This window comes from Alligator mississippiensis, chromosome 3 (assembly GCF_030867095.1).
Source record: "Alligator mississippiensis isolate rAllMis1 chromosome 3, rAllMis1, whole genome shotgun sequence".
NCBI lineage: Eukaryota > Metazoa > Chordata > Crocodylia > Alligatoridae > Alligator > Alligator mississippiensis.
In genome coordinates, this window is record NC_081826.1 from 53390356 (window position 1) to 53414345 (window position 23990).

At 43.4% G+C, this 23990-nt stretch overlaps 1 protein-coding gene across 8 annotated transcripts in view; it reads left to right on the forward strand.

Moving 5' to 3' along the window:
• PAG1 (phosphoprotein membrane anchor with glycosphingolipid microdomains 1) overlaps positions 1–23990 on the forward strand; it is a 200006-nt gene that overhangs the window by 80741 nt on the left and 95275 nt on the right. Inside the window, exon 1 of one of the 8 annotated variants that reach the window (XM_059723945.1) lies at positions 14728–14746. The exons of the other annotated variants lie outside the window; for them this stretch is intronic. The gene's annotated coding sequence lies outside the window, so the exon portion shown is untranslated. Of the gene's footprint in view, positions 1–14727; positions 14747–23990 lie in introns of those variants that run through there. 8 annotated transcript variants of the gene reach the window in all.

The following is a 23990-nucleotide window of genomic DNA, read 5'->3' on the forward strand; positions in this document are numbered from 1 at the left end:
GCCAGAAAAACATCACGTTTCAAAGTCCTTTTCAAAGTCCTTTTCCCATGAGAAGCAGTATTTTAAAATGTTGTCAATCTGAATTTCTTTCTCAAATTTAACTTCTTAAAGCCTTTTTTTTTTAATTAATTGGCATCTGAAATAGTTGATTCAGTATTGAATCCTAGGTAGTAGTGTATGATTAAAAAATAACAAATGTAATACTTATATTTTAAGGAGGTGGGAGTAATCTAAATCTCTACACATCCATTAGTCTGACCTCAATATTATGGAAGACTTTAGAACAAATTTTAAAAGAATGAATAACTAAATGGAATAACTAACTTCTAGTCACCCACATGCAAGGAAGGTTAACTCAGTCTGAAGTAGATACAGTATAGGACTGCTAGGATAACTGGGGAAGAGAGGACCTGTTTTATGAGAGGAGACTAAAAGAATTTAGCTTTTTAAATCTGGCAAAATAAGAGGAAATATGATTACGGTCTGTAAATATATCAGATAAATATCCAGGATGAAGAAGAGAAACCTAAATGACAAAGGTGGTATAAGAAGTAGCAGTATAAGCTGGCTATGAATACATTTTAACTGGAAATGAGAGCAATCAGATTCGAGAAGAGCCTTCAAACTGGAGTACAAGGAGAAAACCCTGACTAATTGTATGGATCTTGATCAATTTGCAAAAGGGATTATGTAACATCACTGACTGCGGTTGGAAATGATGAGCCCAGAAATCTCTGCCAGTTCTGAATTTCTGCATTTCTGATTGCTGTTGTTCTTGGGTGTTTGGGAATGATGGAGTGTGTCAAAATCGAGCCTGTAATAATTTTTCTGTCTTGAAAACTTTCTTAGCTGGTGTGTTTAATGCATACACTATAGTAAGAATACACTCTTGTGCACAGGCCTTAAGGATAACAGAGCTATCAGTACTTTTTGCTTTTGAAGCAGAGTACTTCAGAGGCCCCACGTGCTGCATCACCCTGCAGGGAAGGAAGCCATTAGTGAGCTCCTTGCCTAGTGTGGAGAATGGGCTTTTGTTCTGCTCCTCTGATAATCTGTCCTGGCTGGTGGGGAGGAGGTTCCCGAAGGCTGATCCAGCTGCTGGAGTCTTCTGGTATAATCATCTCCTGTTACCCTGCTGAAGACTAATCATGCAGACCTTAGAAATAAGCTGGAATCACATAGGCAGTTGAAAGCAAAACATGGACCAGAGCCTCAGGGAGGCAACTGAAATGTGGAAAATAATAAATTTGTGCAGCATTGGGACATTGCAGATGCTAGGAGTGAAGTTGTGAACTAAGGCCTAGGTAGAGCACTGCCATTAAGCTTGTGAGTAGCTTAATGGCATTGGTACAATGGCAGTTCATTACAGTAGCATTGCTCATGACTAAATATAGCATGCATTTGTCTAGACTCCTTTCTAACCTAGGTGTAAAGTCTTGATAGTTTTTGTGGCCTTTCTATTGCTGAGGCATACACTTTTAGCTTTACTCTGTTATACTTCCAAGGCATGCTGTTGGCAGCAAGCATTGTAGGATTTTTTAAAATCTAGTTTTGTGGTCTGCGCTGAAGAAGGCATTGTTTGCTTGCAGTTTTTACGAGCATTTGGATAGAAATGCTGCCCTCTAAGCTGTGGGAACCCGGTGTGTGAAAGATGGGTATATTGCAATGATTGCTTTGACCCTGCATCTATCTCGGAATAATGCTAGTGGACTCTGGACAATTACAGTTCTGCACAGCTGCAGTCTGCTGTAATATTCAGATTAGACTTAATGCCTGGCTCTTTTTCCTTTTCTCTTCCCTACAGTTCCTTACTTCAGTTGGTGCTTTGAGATTAATATCACTCAGAGTAGAACATCTGTCATAATTTTTATTCTAACTGATGTTGAAAACACAGCATTTACAATTTCCCAGAAAATGGTGCAGTTTGTTTTGTCCATTTATATGTTAATGTCTGCGTTTCTTTAATAGTCAAATGAGAGAAGAATATAGATGACAATTTACTCCACAAACAGCATGCCAGTCTTGCTTTTTGGACTAACCACACTAAGGCGCTGGATTGTATTATGTATAATAAGTAGCAAAATCATTTGCTTTTCTCTCAAAACATTAAAGTAGGATCACCTAATTTCTTTTTGTAAAGATGTTCCCTAATCCATCCCCACTAGGACTCTTTGTTAAAATTATATTAAGTACACTAAGTGAGATTTTATAGATGATATGAGTTTCCCATATTTACTTAAATATAAGATGACTCTGATTATAAGATGATCCCCAATAAATAGATCTATATATGAAAAGTTTATAAAATTGTTATGATTTTCTAGGTATAGAATAAAATTGTTTATAAAATTGTTATAATTTTCTAGGTATAGAATCTAATTATTGGAGGCCTGCATTGAGTTTGTCCCCTTCCCACTGTTACAGCAGGGAAAATAAGTCTGGGGGTTAGATAGTCTGTTTGTCCTCTGCTCCCCCAACTTCTTCCCCCTGCATCTCCTTCCCACTTACTGTCAGACCCTGCTCTCCTGCTCTCCCTGAGTATATGTAAGTAAGGAACAAATTTGAAAAACTGTTCTTGAAATAAACATAGCTGTAGTAATTTGTATATAGTACCCATAGATTTAGTTCATCCCAAATTGATGCATTTTACCTTTTTTAAAACTGCTGCAAGTTTTAGCACAGGTACTACACACACTTTTAAGTAGCACTTTGGCATATATATACATATACACACACAAACTGTGCATGATATTAGTCCAAAGCCAAAGGGGATATACCATATAGTTCATTAGGCTGGACCCCAGCAGAATCAACAGCATCTCAAACCATGGTGAGCCCACAGCTTAGCACTACTCAGTATGTATATGCACTCCAGATACCTCTTCCCCACTCCACAAAGGATCCACGTGGTAATTAGCCCTCCACTCATGACTGGAACCAGCTGTTCTTGTCCTGAGTCCTGGGATCCTCCAAAACTCTCTCTTGAGAGGGATTCTGGATGAACTGTGCTGTGTCTAGCCCACTGTGCTGCGGAGGCCTGGGGGAGGGCAGCAGGGCTGGGAGCCCAAGGCCAACATGTCCCTGCCCCATGCACAGATCTGAGGGAAACAGGTCCCCCGGCCGTCCTGTGCCCCCTGGAGTCTTCTCAGTGGAGGGAAGCAGGCTCTGCCCCCTGTGCCCCCCAGACAAGCTGCCTGCTGCCCTGTCCCTTTCCCTGCAGGGCCTTGCAGCCACTCATTCTGACCCTGGGTCCCAAGCCCCATGCACTGCCCAGCTCCCTCCCTCCTTACTCCCTCAGACTTAACCCGCAGGAGCTGCTCTCTAGGCATATTGGTGGCCAGGTACATATACATGCACATGGCGCTGCCTGCCTGACAACCCTCCTCCCAGTCCTTCAAGCCCCTTGTAGGCTGGAACTCTGCCAGCCTGCAGAGAGGTCTTTGCAAAAGTGTAAAATCCATGTGTTTCTCTGTTAAAATGAGAAATATGTGTTTTTCTCAGTTAAAAGAGGAAATCCACATTTTGCTCTTCTTTCCATGGAAAACTAAAAATCCTGCCATAACTTTGGTCTTTGGATTATTAAGTATGATTCCATGCCTCTCTTCTACTGAGACTAATCATTGCACTAGGTCTTTTTGCTCTTCTAAGGTACTGGTATCAAAACAATATAATCTGTAGCTCTCAAATTACAACATCTTCTGCCTCCAATTCTCAAACCACCGCTTTACCTGCTATTGCTTTGCACATGATCCTTTCTGCATAGGTCATAGAATCATAGAAGTAGGGTCGGAAGGGACCTTGTAGATCTTCAAGTCCGACCCCCTGCCTGGGCAGGAGGAAAACTGGGCTCAAATGACTCCAGCCAGGTAGGCATCAAGTCTCTTCTTAAAGACCCCCAGGGTAGGAGCCAGCACCACTTCCCTTGGAAGTTGGTTCCAGATCCTAGCCGCCTTAACTGTGAAGTAGTTCCTACGGATGTCTAATCTAAACCTACTCTTCAACAACTTGCAGCCGTTATTCCTTGTTATCTCGGGGGGTGCTAAGGGAAACAAGGTCTCCCCCAAACCCTTCTGGTCCCCCCTAGTGAGTTTATAGATGGTCACCAGGTCCCCCCTCAGCCTTTTCTTGTGAAGGCTGAACAGGTTCAGGTCCTGTAGCGTCTCATTGTAGGGTCTGCCCTGCTGTCCCCAGATCATGTGGATGGCCCTCCTCTGGACCCTCTCAATGTTGTCCACATCCCTCTTGAAGTGGGGAGCCCAGAACTGGACACAGTACTCTAGCTATGGCCTGACCAGTGTCGCGTAGAGGGGGAGGATCACCTCCTTGGCCCTACTTGAGATGCACCTGTGAATGCACGATAGGGTCAGGTTGGCCCTGCCGACTGTAACCTCGCACTGTCAGCCCATGTTCATCTTGGAGTCAATAATGACTCCAAGATCCCTTTCTGCCTCCGTGCTCTCAAGAAGGGAGTTTCCCACCTTATAAGTGTGCTGCTGGTTACTACTGCCCAAGTGCAGCACCCTGCACTTGTCCGTATTGAAACACATCCTGTTTTTGTTAGCCCACCCCTGCAACCTATCCAGGTCTTTCTGCAGTCTTTCCCTCCCTACTTGCGTGCCCACCTCACCCCAAATTTTGGTATCATCAGCAAATTTAAACAGGTTGCTTTTCACCCCGTCATCCAAATTGCTGATAAAGAAATTGAACAGTGCGGGCCCAAGGACTGAGCCCTGGGGGACTCCACTGCCCACTTCCCCCCACGTCGAATATGACCCATCCACCACCACCCTCTGAGTACGACCCTTCAGCCAATTTGCGATCCATCTGACTGTGTAGGCATCGATGCCACAGTCGCCTAGTTTTTTAATGATGTGGTGGGAGACAGTGTCAAAGGCCTTGCTGAAGTCCAGAAAGACTACATCCATGGTGATACCTGCATCCAATGCTTTTGTGACCTGATCATAAAAGGCAATCAGGTTGGTATGACATGACCTGCCCCTAATGAAACTGTGCTGGTTGCCCTTGAGCATCATCCCCGATGCCAGCCCATCACAGATATGCTCCTTGATGATCTTCTCAAAGAGTTTCCCCAGGATTGAGGTAAAACTGATGGGCCTATAGTTGCCTGGGCCCTCCCTCCTCCCTTTTTTAAAGATGGGGACCACATTGGCTATCTTCCAATCATCTGGCACCTGGCCCGAGCACCATGAGCTCTCGTAAAGCCATGCCAAGGGCCCTGCAATAACCCCTGCTAGCTCCCTCAACACCCTGGGGTGGAGAGCATCTGGACCTGCTGATTTGAACAGGTCCAGCCCCTCCAGAAGCACTCTAACCCGGTCCTCCTACACCTTAGTTCTGGAGGTGTTCCCCTCGAGTCTGTCTTGAATCACGGTGGGGGAGTCCCGGTCCCTGCACAAGAAAATGGAGGTGAAGAATTTGTTAAAGAGGTCTGCCTTCTCCTCTGGCGCAACCACCAGATTGCCCTGCGTATCTTGCAGGGGCCCCACATTTCCCAGTGCCTTCTTCATCCTCCCTATATATTTGAAAAAGGACTTTTTATTATCTTTGATCTTGGACACTAGTCCTAGCTCTATGTCCGCCTTAGCTTTCCTAACAGCCCCCCTACAGGCCCGAGCAGTGGAAGTATACTCTTCTTTGGAGATATTGCCCCCCCCCTTCCACTGGGTGTATGCCACCTTTTTGGCAATGAGGCATTCCCAGACGTCCTTGGTGAGCCAGGGGAGCTTTTGGGCACTCTTACCCGCCTTGCTTCTTGTTGGGATTGTCACCCCTTGTGCCCTGAGTATCGTCTCCATAAGGAACAACCACTCATCTTGGGCACTGAGTTCCCCTGTCCTCAAGAACCCCAGCACCTCTCCCACCAATCCCCTCAACTCGTTGAAGTTGGCCCTCTTGAAGTCTAGGGCTACCGCCTTGGTGCAGGCCCTTGACACTCTGCGCTGGATGATGAATTCCAGCAAGCGATGATCGCTATCACCCAGGTGGTCAAGGACCCTGGAGCCCCCTTACCAGATCATCGCCTGTGGCCAGGACCAGCTCCAACAGGGCATTTCCTCTGGTAGAACTGTGTACCTCCTGGGTTAAGTGGAGGTCCTGTATCTTAGAACGGTCCGACCTGGCTGACTGCTCCTCCCAGCAGATGTCCGGGTAATTTAGATCACCCATGACAACTACATCCTTTGCCTTAAGTGCCTCTGCAAGCTGGCCCGAAAATTCCTGGTCCAGCTCCTCCCCTTGGTTGGGGGGTCTGTAGTAGACCCCCACCGTTAAATCCCTCTCCCCACAACCCCCTTGTATCTTGACCCAGAGCACTTCAGCTTGCCCCTCCTCTGACTCCATTTTGCTGGCAGAGGATGTGTATTGCTCTTTGACATAGAGCGCCACACCCCCTCCCTTCCTTCCTTCTCTATCCTGCCTGTAAAGCCTATAGCCCCCAGTGCTAACTGCCCAGTCGTGGGATGGATCCCACCATGTTTCTGTAAGCCCTACTATGTCTATATGTTAAAGAGTAGCAGAGACGGAATACAGTGTTGTTGAACTCCTTTCACACTTGGAGCTGAAGTCAGTCCAGCAACCCTGACCATTGTTCTCTGTTCTTCATACACTTTACGTAACAGGTCAGTTGTGGTGGGGAACCCATCTCAGGCATACATAGCCATATCTGTGTGTCCCCCATTGAACTGAAAGGTTTAAAGAAGTTGACAAAACAGAGATGTAAAGTATATCCTCTCTTGCTTTCTCCGTCATAAGTCTCAGATGCATCACCTGGTTTCTTGTATCTTTGCCCTGCTGAAATCCTTCTTGTTCTGTTGCAGTCTCTTTCTAATTTATTATTTATTCTTGACAGAACTATTCGTAGCAGTGTTTCTCCTGGAACTTCATCTGAGCTATGAGCTTTCCCTGACTTGGTCTTCATAGCCAGGGCTACTTCAAAATTAACAGCTGGTGATTCTTGTGTGTAAACTTTCCAGTTGACCTTGATGGTTTCAGTATCCTAATATAATTCTTTACAGTAATTCCTCCATCCTTTACCTCTTTGGAGCTGCCAAATGTTGTGCCTGATTTGGATTGTTTTACTGATGGTTGTATTTGCTTTGTCAGTGTTTTCGGTGTCACAGACTTGAGAGATGTGCAAGTAAACTGAATATTGTGAAAATGACAGATCCACATAAAATATCTCAGTGATTGCTTTCTTCCTGGTATCCATTCAGTTACTGTAGTCAAATGACAGGTATGAAAAGGAAAATGAATTACTGTACTATTTTCTTTAACATACCGGCATATATATTATTTATGTCTGCTTTAATACTGCTTTTTATTTTATAAGGCAACCTCATGAGCTCTCAACAAATACACGGTTCTTCTTAGACCTACTGTATTTACTCAAATCCAAGTCGAGGTCCGTCCATGTCCCATCCTGCTCCCCCCCTCCGCCATTCAACATGGGGGGGGGGGGGCTTGTCTTAGATTCGAGTACAAGTGGCAGCGGGGGCAGCAGTTGCTGCTCCAGCTCTAATCCCAAGCCTAGGCTTACAGTCAGTCAGAGCAGCAGCCACTGCACCTCCCCGCCTTTACAAATGTATAAAGTTTTTCTGTCTAATTATTGGGAGGTCATCTTAAATTCAGTGTGCATGTCTGCACATGCATGAATGCACCTTTGCTACTGTGCACTAAATTTAGTACCACTAATATGAGGTACTACATAACTGTGTAGTAGCTGACACTGATGCACTCTAGCAGCACTGCACTGTACCTTTTTGTGATGCTTACTGTGCGGTTGACTAATTCTACTTCGCATTAGCACACATTTTGCTGTGATGTGCTAATGCGCAGTAGAATTAGTCCACTGCACATTAAGTGCCTCATATAGACTCACCCAGTGTCATCCTGGATTCAGGTAAATACAGTATTAGCAATCAAAGGAAAGAATTGGGTTACTGCACGAATTTTCACCAACCCAACCAACTCTAAAACACACCCAAAATAATAACTGCACACACAAAGGAACAGGGAAGAGAGAATATTGATGGCAGGAAAAAAACCCCTCTTAGATCCTTTCCATTTTAAATCTCTGACTTTTCATAAAGAGCTACATTCCCAAGGATCTTATCTGCTCCTTAACATGGGCACCACCTGAAGGATCAGGCCTGTTGGAGTTCAAGCTGTGTCCATCCAGCTGGCAGCCCGGCCAGCAGTGATGCAGGGTTGTGAGCTCTGGAGAAAAAGAAGGATTGGGCCCCTGGGAGCTGGACACATGTCCTGGTGGGGCCAGGTAGCTGGAACAGGGTGGAGCTTGGTAGCTGCAACATGGCAGCCTGAAGCCAGTTCCTGCTGACCCCATAATCTGCCGGGCTGTGCAGGGTCTGGCTGCTGGGTCCCTCCACCTGGCTTACCTGACAGTAGCCACAGTTGGCAGGTACTTGAAGTTCCTGAACCCTCTGAGAGAGGGGTGTACAGAGATCTTCCTGTCCCTATGAAGCTTTGGAGGCAGCTGTGAGCAAGTCAGGCTTCCCATATGCTGCATGCAGCCCCAACTCAGACAGGCAGCACTAACTGCCTGGCTGCTGGAGGGGGTTCAGGGGCTTCAGGCACTTGTCAACTGTGGCCACTGCCAGACTAGCCAGCCTGGAGGAGCCAGTGGCCAGACCCTGCACAGCCCGGCGGAGCTCAGAATTAGTGGAAATTGGCTTCAGGCTACAGCTGCCAAATTCTGCCCTCCTGCAGCCACCTGGCCCCAGCAGGGCATCTGTCTGTGTCATGGAGGCCCGATTCTTCTTTTTCTCTGGAGCTCACTTCCCCCGCGCTACCACTGGCGGGGCTACTAGCCAGCCAGACACTGCCTGACCTTCAAGGGGCCTGATCCTTTTCAGAGCTCAGGCAGCTCCTGGACAGCTGGCAGCCCAGGCAGGGGTGGTACAGGGGTAGGGCAGAGTCCAGAGAAAAAAGGAATCAGGCCCCTCAGACCCCAAAGAGCAAGCCAGTTCTGCCCTTAGCTGCTAGTCCTGTCCCTGCTCCCTAAGCCTTTAGTGGCAATTTGCAGCTTTGCAGGTGAAGGACAGCCAGAGATGGTTTTTTGCGTTCAGGTGCAACTGCTCCACTATGCTGAACAACACTAAGCTGATTAACATTTGTTCGGTTTACAGCATAAGGTGCAACAAGGACCTTCAATGCTATGAATGGACTGGCAGCAGTACTGTACCTAGATTCCTGGCAGCTCTGGGTGAACTTTTAGTATCAGGTCCCACTTCGCCAGAGATAATGATAATAATAATCAGACAACAGGGAAAAAATACCCTTTCTGTCTGGGCCCCAAGTGACTGCTTGGTTCGCCCATGCCTGTGTTCAGGTCTGACTGACAGAAAAGGGGAGTCAGACAGGACACTGCTAAAAGTGGTAAGAAGTGAATTGATCAGATTACTTGAAATAAACAGGGCAGTTAACACCTTGAGGGACTCTGGAATTAACAACTAGATCAGGCAATGGGATAAGAATCCATAGTTGCTGTTGAGACCTTAGTAAACAATCTAATCTGTGGATGATGTCTGGTTCCGCAATGTTGTGTTTAAGATGGGTTTTTAAGGTTTTTGTTTAAGGATAGCTACTCAGAGGTCAGTGATGGAATGTCCAAGGAGATCAAAGGATTTTGCTATGAGGTTTTGTGGATTTCTGGATGCCAGATGGGTGTCCACACATTCTTTTATGTAGGGATTACCTTACCAAGCCAATGTAAACAGCAGAGGGGTACTTTAAGCAGGTAATGATGTCTATAACATTGGTGGAAAAGTAAGTTAACGAACCACAGCTATTATAATTTGTGTTGTTTAGTCCAGTGATGATGGTCTGTGTTCATCAGGGGGCACAATATAGACAGAAATAACATAGGTAGAAATATAAGCAGCCTCAGTCCTAAAGTATGAACTTCTCCATTTACATTTTACCCTTAAATTAAATTGTGAAGTACAATGTTTTTCTTCATCATTGATACAGAATTATAACAAGTTATTTCAACTGTAAATTGTAGCTTGCCTAGAACAGTTAACATTATTTAAAACCAAACAAGGACTGAAATCAATAAGAAATGTCATAAATGTAAAAAATAAAATAAAGTAAATTAGAAAGGTGCACTCTCTTCTGTATTTTAAATTGAATGTAAATCAACCCCTTTCATTGCTGAGGTACAACCCATAAGTTTTTCAGTCGAATTGTTCAGATGTAGTTGCATGGATTTACAAATGATTCTTGTATGCACCAAATTCTCATCCCATTTGAATTAATGTTTGATAAATATACGATCAATCATGGTATACATGCATAAGTGTTCAAGGAAAGTGAATTTTAAACCTAGGTTCTTGGGTCTTCTCACTGAACTATTTTACTGGGTAAGATATTGCTTGGTACTACAAGGTACAGTGTTTTCAAAACTCCTTTTGATGGGTCTTTTCAGTGGCAGGTAAATGGTCCAAATAAGGATGTTACTGTATAAATATGCACAGAGAAAATTTAAACTCTATGCCTGAACAGTCTTGCACTAGTCAGATTAATTTTTTTATGGGCATGATGTCTTAAGAAAGACCCAAGTCCAAATAGGGCAGAAGCTTGCATGTGTGTCTGGATGATTCTTGAATAAAAATAGCAGTACTAGTAATAGAGTGTGTTTCCAAACTACCAGTAGTTTTACTAGAAAAGAAACTGAGCTTTCTTAGTGGTTTGTCATCCAGATGCTAACCTAGCTTGATCCTGCTTAGCTTGTAAAGTCTCACAGTATCATTGATCAAGGAAGCAATCAAAATAAAAAGGTTGACCCAAGTAGTTCTTTCTATGGATAATTGAGAGCACTTCTCTAATTTTCATTATGTCTGTAGCTGTTTCCTAGATGATTCCTTACTGTATATACAGACTCTTTGACACATTAGTTCCCATAGCAACACCTGTTGATGACAATAATACTGCAGCATGCCAATAAGCCTTGGTACCCCAATTCATACTGTGTCAGCATGTCAAGGTTGTGTTTAGTGGTGCTAATTGCCCATGAGATCCCTTTACTCTTTTTCTGAAAGGTGTCTCATCTGGAATTGGTTCCCCTAATTGTTGCAGACTGATCTGGAAATGGAGTGTTATCACTTTGAGTACAGGTCACAATGCAGCTGATACCGTGTGGCCTAAAAATTCCAGGCAAACTATTATATTGTGCCACTGAGCAAGCTCTGAGGTGTCTTTTGCTGGGAAACACCAAATGAATCTTTTTAAATACGCGTCTTTGATGAAAATACTCCCTTTAGATTGTTTGTCAGCTGTCCAAACGCACAGTAATTCAGCATGCTTCATTGCTTTATAGTTTATTCAAAAACATTAACTCCCCCCCTCCCCCCCAACCTCATTATTACAGACAGCCTAAACACAGTGCAGCCAAGATACTCTAATGAATGTTCTGGCTTTTTTGGGTTGTTTTTTTTTTAATGTCTGAAGTCTCTGTTTTTTTGGCTTCTGCCGATTTTTTTTTTTTTTGATAGTTGCTTTCCAACTGAGAAATTCAAAGCAGCACTATTAAAAGGATCCCTCTTGCCTTACAGAAGTGTGCTCAAAAACGCCATGTGGTTTGTTTTTTTATTTTTCTTAGCAAGAGTTTGATTTTCTTTTGACACCTATTTAAGCATTGTGTTGGATACACACTCCACAGAGTCTAGAAAGGTTTTTTGGGGTATTTATTTATTTATTTATTTATTTATTTGCTTTTACAGGAAACTATTCTCACACATTTACCTAATAAGTTTTTGTTACTTGTACCTCTTTCTGCTAAAGAAGTTGTAATTGTTGCTCTTCTGCCACTTCTGTTTGGTACTTCCTTCCTGTTTTCCTGTGATGTCTGAAGTTTGTTCAGTTGGTACCACATTTTGGCAGTGGAAGCACTCTGAACTAGTCCTACTTGCAAAAGTGGTTTTTGTTGCCTTTTTTAAAATAAGGCAAGAGAGGAATTCACTGAAGTGTTTTCTTTACTGTTTCACATTGTTAGAGTGAAAACCATAGATGAATATAATTTATTTTAATCATCACATGGGAAATTGCTAATTTGGAGGTTATCCAAGACCTTTCTAAATTCTCAGGCATGCATAGTTGGAAGCTCCAACCATCTAGAGTGCCTGAGTTTTACCTGGAAAAGCTAATTTCTAGAGGAGAAGAGATTGATACTTTCTGAGTCATAAATAAATGTGCTTTTATTTTCAAATTATGAAACAAGCATTTCTGTCTCATTCTTGTCAGTGGAGCATCAGCTTGAACAGACTGATTTTTACCATCCCCAGTTTAGCCCTAAGCTTTGTTTGAGAAGACCTACTCTTGAGCAGAATCCGGCCAGGATATAGACGGATATAGAAGGATCAGTCCATGTGGGCCTCAGTACTGGCACCTGAATATCACCCTCATTACCTATTTTGTTAGTGATCAGCTTAGCAAAATATTCACGTAACCTGTTTTCAGGTGCCAGAAGCCCTGACTTTCTTCTAGTTGGCTGCTGATGCTTCCTGCTTCCTTCTGGGCCACTCTACAGCACACTTACATTTTTCCATGCTGAAAATGTAGGAGTTATGAATATCAAATTAAATACCAAAAGGAATACTGCACTGTAGACAGTGTCCTGTCCCGTCCCCAGCAATTTAATTCAGTAAAAGCTTATTTCAAATATGTAAGGAAGAAAACAGGTAGGTAGGTAGGTATCTGTAGAGTATCACATCTGCTACAGAGGAATGCCGCATAATCCAGGGGTCTTGATTCAGAATTTAGGTTAAGCTTGCCACAGATTACATAGGACTTTTGTTGTTATTACAGTACTGTGATGAAATGGCAGTGGCAGTAAAAATACCCCCTAATTGCACACCTGTAGGATTTAATTTGATTCAGAACAATAATAAAGGAGTTTCTAATGTGCTGAGGTTAGTTGTGTAGTACTTACTGGTAGGAGCCCTTGCTGCTGTTTTGTTGTGTGAGCGTTTAGGTATTGTATGGATGTATTTGCCTCTTGAAAATCTGTATTATACACTGCACATGATCTTTGTAGTCTCCCTGAGAAATACTTTGTATTCTTAAGGTATTCTGTTTTCAGATACTACAGCTTCCCATGCATTGTATTTGTGTACCTTCATTAAATAATTAAATATAAAAGCCAGAAACTAAAATACCATCAGTGCTTATAAGAAAAGACTTTTTGTAATGAAGGTAGACTTTCTTAAGGTAGACTACAAAAATATTTGCTCATGTTAAATAACCCTTTATTGCAGTTAAAAATTGGGAAATAAAATATTAATAAAAATTCCTACAGTAGTAATAATCCACTACATGTGCAGTATTTTCTGGGGTTTTGTTTTATTTTGATAAAATAAAGCATTGTTCAGGAGCCAGTTGATCTGAGTTTCTGACTGCAAACAAATTGGAATAAAAATAACTTCACTCCTTCAGATTATTTTTAATTCAAATGACTAAATGGGGATGGCAAGATTAACCCCAGTGTGTAAAATTAAATATATGTAGGTCTTTTCAGGTTTAGATCCTAAATAAAGAGAAGACATTGCAAAGGTGTGTGGGACAAAATGCAAAGGATGGGAGGTAATGACAAAGGTAACACTAAAAGAAACCTAAGGTAAATGGCTCTCATAAATTATGTTGGCATTGTAAAAACACCAGCCTGAGAAACTTTTAAAAAGTTGTTCTCAATGCTCCAAGTTTGCCACTGCATGGATGGTGAAGAATGTAAATGATGACCAGATAGAAACGAATGAAATAATTAACTGACATAGTATGTCAAACTCACCACCAGCAGCACAACTAGAGGTAGGTGACAGGGGTACCTGCCTTAGGCACCAAGACTGGAGGGGTGCTGGACTCACCTCCCACCCCCATGGCACCAGAAACTTCAAAACAGTCCTCTGCTGCTGCTGTTGCTACTTTAAAAGCAGCAGCTGGGGCAGATAAACAGAGCATGTGGGTTGGTGGCAGGAGCTCAGATGAGACTGTTTAGGAGTTTCAGTGTGGGTAAGTCTGTAGTCCCCCTGCCATCTCCGCTCTTGGAACTTGCATAGCGCCGCCCCCCTCCCCCCCCTTCCCTGCTCTCAAAATCTATACACGCCCCCACGCCCAGAACCCGCTTACCCCGGCCTTCCCACGGGGTTTCCCCAGGCACCAACTGCTGTTACAGCACCGCTCACAACAGAAACTCCATAACATGCACACAGATCAGGTTCTGATCCTATACACTGGGACTTAAACAAATCCAAAGTAATTCTAGCAATTTCAGTAGAGTTATCTTCATTCACAACACCGTAAATGAAAGCAGCATTTAAAGCATTGAAAATGATGGCAGTATAGTAACATTTGTAGCTACCTTTTGCCTAATCTGTAGCAAGGGACAAACCATACTCCACCAAAACCATTTTTCAGTCATTTTTAAAAAAGATTTCCCACCACAGTCTCTCTTGTGGTGCAGACAAAGCATTACTGGACTGTTGCTTTGGCATACATGTGGGATTTATGTCATGTTGATTCGGTGATGAATCCAGCAGGCGATATCCAATGGTGTGAGTGGTATTGTTAACACATTAGTTACTAAGAGAGCTGAAAGCGAGAGCTTGGACAGCTGGGTGAAGGAAGGAAGAGATGCAGCTGGAATAAAGAACAAGAGGGAGTGAGAGGAAGAGGCATGAACAGAGGACTGCAGTCGAAGAGGAAGCCATGGAGTGTAGGTTGCAAATTTACAGAGGTTCTTACATAGGCACGTCTCGTCTTATTAGTATTTTGTTTCTTTTATTAAGGGGAAGTGTAGAAGATTTTTGCTTGGACTTACTTCAGTAGTAGAAGCTTTTTCTTCCCCACCCAATAGGTTAAATATGTTTAATAATAAATATGCTTCAATAATTTTGTGTCTCAAAAAGGAAAAGATTGAACTATTGGCAGTTACTATAGACAAACAGGAAAGGGGCAAAATATAAGGTGCCAAATGTTTGGGTCTCTTTCTTTGTTGGAAAATTGGCCATACAGATAGAACTATGTACATTGTAAATGGGAAAATGCATCCATGAGCATTTTTAAAAATTCTAGCACTTTCATGCAATTAAACTAATGCATCTTTCCAAGGATGCAGTAAGTAAACTTGCAGCATTATGAGCACAGGCAAAATATTGTTATCTTATCAGGACTTGGAGTTAACGAAGAAACTAAATTTTGATCTGGTAATTTAAAATGAAATGTCACAAAAAAAAGGGGGCAATTTTGAAGGGTATGTTAAAAACTTAGTTGTTGCTTAGCTAATACAATCTCCCAGCAAAAGAGCTTTAGCTCCCTATTCTGGAATGCCTCACTACTGAATACTTTTAAATATATTCATGTGGTATCCTATATGGAATTAAAAAATGAGACTGTGTGTGTATGTATGTATGTATATGTGTGTGTGTGTGTGTGTGTGTGTGTGTATATATATATATGTATGTATGTATGTATGTATATATGTGTGTGTGTGTGTGTATATATATAATAATAATATATATATATATTACCCAAAATCTGCAGTCTACTCAGATTAATATTCCTGGTTTTGATCCTCTGTCTTCATGGAACAAAGTGAATCTTGATCCCTTTGTGAAAGGGGTTATATCATGTGGATGTCTACCATAACGAGAATCTGGGCTGTGGGATGTTTTGGGTCATCAACAGATTTGTATTTCTAGGAATTTAGTGAGAACAATGTTGCAGAATTTGACCCACTATAGGCTGCATACAGACATTCATGGAGGTTAGATCAAGTTAAAAATGGCCACGTGATCTAAGGTAAGCCAGGATGGGAGGGAGGTGAGAGGGTTTGGGGGGGGGGGGGGCAAGCAGGCTCTAAGTGGGGATGGAGGAGTCTGTGGAGGGATCAGGGAGAAGGCAGGCAGCGTTCATGAAAGGGATTGGGAGAGCAGGTGAGGTCTGTGGAGGGGATTGGAGGGAGAGGTGGGGTCTGTGGGAGGGTTTGAGGGTATCTTCCCTACCCCTGGAACCACGGGCTATTTTTAGCTCCCTGACCCCCAGATAAACAACCCCTGCCCCCACCCCAATCACACCTGTACCTCCTACACCTCAGCTTACTTGCTTGGCTCCTGGCACTGAGGAACATCAGTAAAACCGGCACTGGGAGCAGTTTGTGGGAGGGGTAGTTTGGCAGGCAGGGGGGCTAAAAATAGCCTGGTGTCGCATGGAGGGCAGGAGTAGGAAAAGCATAGCCCCAGGACTGAGACTGGTAGCTAGGCTTTCCCAGCCCTGGGGCTGCACTGGGAACTGTACAGAACTTAAGGAAAGTTAGATCTGTCTACAAATGGCCAATCTGATCTAAGTTAGACCACTTCAGATGTAGGGTTAGCTTACATTGGGTTGGCCATTTTTAGACCAATTGAACTATCCTGAACTTATATAAAGTTTGCACTTAGATCCACCTATCTAGTGCAAGGCCCATACTTGGGCAAACTAAGTTAGATTGGGTGGTCATTTTTAACCCAATCTAATCTCTCCCTAACCTCCCCAAACATCTGTACTCAGTGAAATTGTATAGTGTGGTATGTAATTACAGAAAGGAACCAAATAACCACAATGTGTAACTTTTTTCTTGAAATCTGAAAGTGAGACAAATGGAATAAGAATATGAAAGGTGATATATTTGGTGTATTCCTAATCAGTCCACTCAAAAATAAAAGCAAAGGAGGTGGGAAATCAGTACCATTTATAATATTGGGATTTTTAAATGCTTTGGAGGAGGGAGCCTTTTCCTAAAAGCAGCGCAAACAATTTTACGTGATTAGGTTAGGGTTTTTCTCATCTGCCCAGTTGGTTTAAAAATTGAATGTTTTCTTTGCTTGGATTGTGTTAGGTGCTCACATCACCCTGACTGTAAACTTAACGGAAGCTTGCTGCCTGGATTCCCACAGTACCAGCGAGTGACCTTATTTGAAGGGAAGTTCTCTTCATCATCCTGGGTCTATCAAGGATTTATCAGAGGCAGCAGTTAGAGCCCCTATGGGAAAGTTCACAGCTGTCTGCAGCTGTGCTAGTGTAGTCCTCTCAGAAGGGAGGGAGGCAAATTAAAAGTAAGAAAAACTGTAATGAAATAAACTAACAACTGTTGGGAGGGAAACCAGCTGGTGAGGTGAATTTTTAATGCAAAAAAAATATGTAAAGCCTTTATAAATGCTGTCAGTTATCTTTTGTTCCTTTCCGTTCATGTTCAGTGCAGGGGTGCTATGGAAGCAAGAAACTAATTTCTAGCTTCTTGCACAAAAGTGGCACTTCTAAAGTTCTTCATGGCTCAATTGCTAGTATTCAGATTAGTGCTTTCCCACACCATCCCAGTTGTCTGTCTGCCCTCCTTGTTGTATCTAAGACCAAAATTATGGGAGGAAAAGGGGAGACTTTATGGAAACCCAGGCTCTGTCTGTGCATGTATGTGTATGTGCAGATTCTTTTATAAACTTATTTCAAGATTTTTAATGGTGAACTGATGCTGTTCTCTTAGATTTTTCTACAAACCGTTTGGCAAACTGTCTTTAGGAAAGACTTCATTTTCTGTTACTGGTAGGAGAGAACATGTGCAGTGGCCCATAGACAGGATTCATAATCAATTTAATGGGAATTTCCACTAGTAATTTTCCATGAAGAACTGTGGAATTTGGTTCTGTTCTGTTGTCCAAAGACATACAAATGTTTATCCCTGGCGGTCTGTAGTTGCACATCAGTCTGGTGATGGCGATGACATGCTCACTGCCAAGTCCAGTGTTATTTCATCTAATTTCTTTCTAAGATTTTATATTTCATCCACCTGACATTTTTCAGACATGTACCAGATTAATAAAATGGAATAGAATATTAAATTACCACTACTGATCAGTATGTTTATTTGCAAAGCGCAGTCAATGGATTAAATAGGCCTTAGCTAGGATGCTTCCCTACGTTCCAATCTCTATAGATTTGTGCAGTGCATTTTGCTTTGTGTTATTTAAAATGCCATCTTCTATTAAAGGAGGCATATCCTAATTCTAAAGAATACCAAATGTTGAAGGCACCAGCTACAGAGGTGACTGTGTGCTCACCAGCCAGCCCTCAGGCTTGCCTACCCCATTTTTACTGAGTGAATCACAGAGGGAATATGGTAGATGATAATGGAACACAAACAGCAGGTAGCTGGAGAGTTCATCCACTGAAATGAGGGGGTCTGAATAGATGAAAGCTTCTCTGTGGCACTCTGTCTCAATAGATTTGACTTTGCATGGCTGTGTGCATTGAGCTGTAGCCACTGCAGAGGCTTAATTGATGATTACCAAAGAAAATCCTCATTTTAGCCCTCAAGGCTTTGTTTTATCAAAGATACAATATAGGTCCTGTGAATTTCAGGCCTTTGCTACACAAGATTAAATTTTGTAGAACAAATTTGGGTAACAGTTTTTGATGGCATGTGCTGGTCAGTGTGATCAAGGTATAGCCTATAAAAATAATTCCTCTAAGCTATAGAATAGAAATACCATCTTTGCAGATATAAGAAAGTAATTTTGATCTTTCCACAGTAATTGCTGCTTCTAGAAAAGTCACCCAGAGCCATTAAAGAATCTTGGAAAATATTTTATGTTTGTAGATTTTTGAAATGTGGATGGAACCTTCAGTGTATTGTACTGTGGAAACCAGCACTGGGCAAGTAGTTGAAATTGCTTATACTGTTTAACAATAAACTGTTATTTTTTATGCAGAGGCTGGGAAGTGACTCAGAGCTGTTTCAGCAGTTTGGTTTATTGAAGTAGTTAGTATGTAAAGATAAGAAATGTTGTAGGCTACTTCAGTTCCTTCCAGACTCTCTACCAAGTTTGACACTAGTGGTTAAGGTAACGGTTTGCAAGAACAGTTTAAAATTAGATTCAATGGGTCCAGGAGCCTATATCACAGATTTGTTCTTGTTATCTCTAGGCAGTAATGTCTACTAGTAAAAAAATATACAAAACCTGCTGTTTAAACTAGTCTAGTCCTTTACATTATCATCACTGAATTACTTCTGTATATGAGAAAGTCAACAAAAAAGATCACTTTTCTTCCCATCACCTTTGTTTATACAAATATCTAAAAGCTTCTGCTAAGAGGAAAAATGCTCCTAAAAATCAGAGAAAAAATATAGTTGCCTAATTTCTTTATGTTTCTACCTCTGCAAGGTTTCATCCTCCACTTGTGGGATTTGCAGTGGTGAATTTCTTGTTTTATAAACTTTAAAGATAAGCACTGAGTTGTTATGCCTCCATGGCACTAAAGGATCACTAAAGCATAATCAACCTGGAGTGAACACGGAATATGCCTCATACCATTCAACTCAACTAAAATCTAACTTTATTAATACATTGTATTAACAAATGTATTAATATATGTTTCTACATAGAGAGAAAAAATATGCCTAGTCTCACCCAATCCTTCCTGAAAGTAGAAGTGGTCACCTGTGGGTATCAGCTGTCTTTTCAATTGAGATACTGTTGGATGATGACACAAACCTCTCTTCCTTGTTGCCCCCCCTTTGTGCTTTTTCTTTAACTTTACTCCTCTGATGACTCTTCATTTCCAGGTACTGTTAATTGGTTTCCCTGTGATCATCATACTGTTCATATTTTATCCTGTCAGCATATCCCTCTGTTCCAACAAACCTACCACATGCACCCATTTTAATTTTGTCTTTTACCACTGTCTTAATTTGGGCATGCCCTGGCCTTCAGCTTTGGTCTGTCCACAAACACTGGAAATCCAAGAGTTCCACAGTTGGACCCTGTCCTATTGGTCCCCTCTTACCGCCTTTTATTAACATATCCAATCATTTCATCCCTCTGATTCAGCAGGTTAATGCCAGGTTCAGTTAATTTGAGCTAGTAACAAGGCCTACAGTTCAAACAGCTATGCTGATAACACTGGGCTTTCTGTAAAAGTGAGCTCAAGGCTGGCTGATAATCATAAGTAAAATGAAAAAAGAAAAGTTCAAATAATAACGAAGCTGTACAAAACCTTAAGCAATCATTAAATAAGGCTGAATATAAAAGAAAGTTCAAAGAATACTATAATTCACCACTCAAGAAGGTGCAACTAAAGTTAAATATGACAAGCTATCCTAACAGTGTGTGGATAGTTTTCTCATCCCAGAGATGTAGGGTTCAGTCTGTGGGCCAGCTCTGGTCCACAGACCAACCCTGCACACTGGAGCCAGCACATAGGACCAGTCTGGAGTCAGTACAAAGGGCCAGCACACGGGTACCTCATGTAATGCACATCCCAGCCCCAGCCTTGTGCACTGCCTGCAGCATGCACTATCCCCAATTTTGCACTCCATATGTGGTGCCAGGTTGTCTCTGTGTGCTGGCTCCAGCACCTGGGGCCAGTCTGTGGGCCTGATCTGGACTTGGCCCCAGAGTCACCATGCAAAGCTAATGCAGTATGGACACTGCATCTAGATTGCACCCTGCTTCATCCTGCTGTGTTGTGTGTGGTGGTCATGCCTAGTCTAGTCCCACACACCACACATCAAGTCCATCTGGGGCTCGCATTGTACACAGTGTGCAGGGCTAGCATGGGTGCTTACGCAAGCAGTGCCCATGCCACACCAGTTGATTTGGACCAGCCCCAGAGCCAGTGCACAGGGCTCAGGCATCCTGGACCATATGGAGTGCCTGCAGTGCCACAGCCATTCCTGCACGTGGTGCACAGAGCATGCCAGAGTAGTTCTTTGCATCACATGCAAGCATGTGGGACCAGGGTCAATGTGTGCCACATAAGATGCCTGGAGTCATACTGAGACCAACGGGCCTTCAGGCCATCTTTGACACCCCTTGTGTTGGGTTTCCACATTGGTGTTAGGGTTCACTCGCTCCATATCACATCAAAGGGAGTATTGGGCATTTCAGGGTAGCAGTTCAGTTTTTTTGTTGTCATATTTACCCAAATCCAAGACAAGGTTTCTTTCCCCATTTAATATGAAAGAGGAAGTCCCTTGTTTTGTACTGTGTACAAGCTGGGGACAGGCAGCTGTTGTGGCTCTGACTCCAACCCTAACCCGAGGTCAGAGTCAGAGCCCCAGTAACTGCCTGCCTGCCACCACCCTGCCCCCCCCCCTCCACTGCCTTTGCTCCCTTGCTGCTGCCTGCCCCCCTACCGCTACCACCACTTACCCTCCACAGCTCTGGTTCAGCTCTGCGTAGCTATGTGGCAGTTGTGGCAGCAGCTCCAGCTCCAGAGCTGGGTCAGATCTGATGCTGTTGCCACTACTGCTGCATGGCTGGCTGGGGGCTGGGGGCCAGAGCACATGTGCTCCTTGGCCTGGACGCAGGAGTGAGCAACAGGCAGCAGAGAGGGAGCAGTGGGGGTGAAAGAAGAGGGAATGAGGCATGGTAGAGGCCAGCAGGAGTGGGGGGGAGGGCAGACAGGAGCGGGGCAGGGGTTGGAGCATGTAGGCATTGGGGCAGTAGGTAGTGGGGGGATAGGTGATTAGGGGCAAAGAGGCATGGGTCAGGTCTCTTGAGTCTCGTACCACCTTTCCCTGTACTACCTGCCCTGCTACTGCTGCTTACCTCACTGCAGCACTGAGGGGAAGGGGGGACAAATTTAAGATGTTCCTCCAAAAATTTAGATATTTTACATGGATATTGTAACAAATGTATACATTTTTCCATGTCTAGAATTTAATTTTTGTGGGTCATCTTAAACTTGAAGTTATCTTGGATACGTATACAGCAAAAGCTGTGTTAACCACCATCTTAGTAACCGGCACAGTCTACTAACCAGGATTTCCGGCCGGCTGCCTGGACACGGGGGGTGTGGAAGCTTGCACGCAGCTGCTGCCGCCACCCACCACTCTGCACTGCTGCCATTCCACATGTGGCCACCACCCCCCACCTCCTGCTCCACGTCCTGCCAAAAACCCCTGTCTCAGGTAACTGGCATTTTTAGATTACCGCCCTCCCCACCCCCCCGTATTCCTCACTCATGCCAAATAACAGAGCTTTTACTGTAAATACAGTATTGTTGATATCTTATATAGTGGCCTAGAGGGGCATGATGTCTCACAGATCTAAAGTAAAGAACCTCTTTTAAAGTAATTAAATCTTCAGAGACAACATCAGGAGATATGGAAAAATCTAGTTCTTAGTGTCTTATTTCTCAGTTACTTTTGGGGACTGTACTCACTCTAATTCCCATATTACATCAACTTCTTGGGCTTTTTTCCCGTTTGTTTTTAATCCTCTTGTGGACATTATATTAGAACTGAGATCAGCCTTGTGGATCCCAGAGGAAATGCTTTCTTTACGTGCATTCACTGTCTTTTTCTTGATTTAGAAGTCTGAGCTTAATTATTTATTTAGTTCAGACTTCATAGTTTCATAGCAGCTAGTGTCAGGAGGGACCTGAACAGATCATCTAGCCTGACCCCCTGCCACAGGCAGGAATGAATGCTGGGTTCACAAGACCCCAGACAGGAGATCGTCCAACCTCCTCTTGAATTTGCCCAAGGTAGGGGCGAGGATCATTTCCCTGGGAAGTTGGTTCCAGATTTTGGCCACCCTAACTGTAAAATATTGCCTTCTGATCTCTAACCTAAACCTATTCTCCATCAGCTTATTACCATTGTTTCTTGTCACCCCAGGTGGTGCTGGGGAGAAAAGGACTCTACTTATTTGCTGTTGATCTCCCCTGATGAGTTTATAGCCAGCCACCAGGTCCCCCCTCAGCCTCCTCTTGCTGAGGCTGAACAGGTTCAGGTCCCTCAGTCTCTCCTCATAGGACCTGTCCTGCTGCCCTCTCACCAAGCAGGTGGCCCTCCTCTGAACCCTCTCCAGGCTGGCCACATCCCTTTTGAAGTGCGGTGCCCAGTACTGGACGCAGTACTCCAACTGTGGCCTGGCCAAAGTCGCATAGAGGGGGAGAATCACCTCTCTGGACTGGCTTGAGATGCATCTTAGGATGCATGACAAGGTATGGCTGGCCTTGCTGGCTGTGATCTGGCATTGGCGGCTCATGTTCATCTTGGAGTCAATAATGACTCTGAGATCCCTTTCCACCTTTGCTTTCAAGAGGGGAACTCCCCAGCCGTATGCTGTGGATTCCTTCTCCCAAGGGGCAGCACCCTGCATTGATCTACGTTGAACCCCATCCTATTCTCATCTGCCCACTTTTGTAGTCTGTCTAAATCTAGTTGCAGCCATATAAGACTTGTAAGTGTTATATTCAAATTTCAGAGATAATACCAAATAATCAGTTTCATGAAGAGACTTTTTCGGCCTTATTCATACCTGCATTTGTTCAGATTTAGCATTTAAGCATATTCTGAACAGTTAGCATAAAGAAACAAATCTATATGATTGTAGAAGTGCTTGTATAATTGGTGTGGTGCATATGTTTGTTGAAGTGAAATTTAAATGCTAATAATTACTGTTTATATAATGAAAGCTGCAAAGTGGCGCAGGGTGACCAGTGGAGTCCCTCAGGGCTTGGTACTTGGGATGGTACTGTTTAACATCTTCATTAATGATCTGGATTCAGATGTGAACTCGCCAAGTTTGCAGACAATACCAAATTATGGGGGAGGGCGATCACATGGCAGGACAGGCTGGGGATACAGGCCTATTTGGACATAGTCGCAAGGTGGGCCAGTCAAAACCTGATGGCCTTCAATGCAGAGAAGTGTAAGGTGTTGCACCTTGGTAGGAAGAACCCCCAGCACACTTACAGGCTCAGCAGTGCTACACTAGCTAGCACCACAACCGAAAGGGACTTGCAGGTCTTGATTGACCACAAGATGAATATGAGCCACCAATGTGATGCTGTGGCTGGCAAAGCTAACCAAACTCTGGCGTGCATCCACCAGTACCTCTCAAGCAAAACCAGGGAAGTCATCATCCTGCTTTACTTGGTCCTGGTGAGACCAGAGCTGGAGTACTGCATCCATT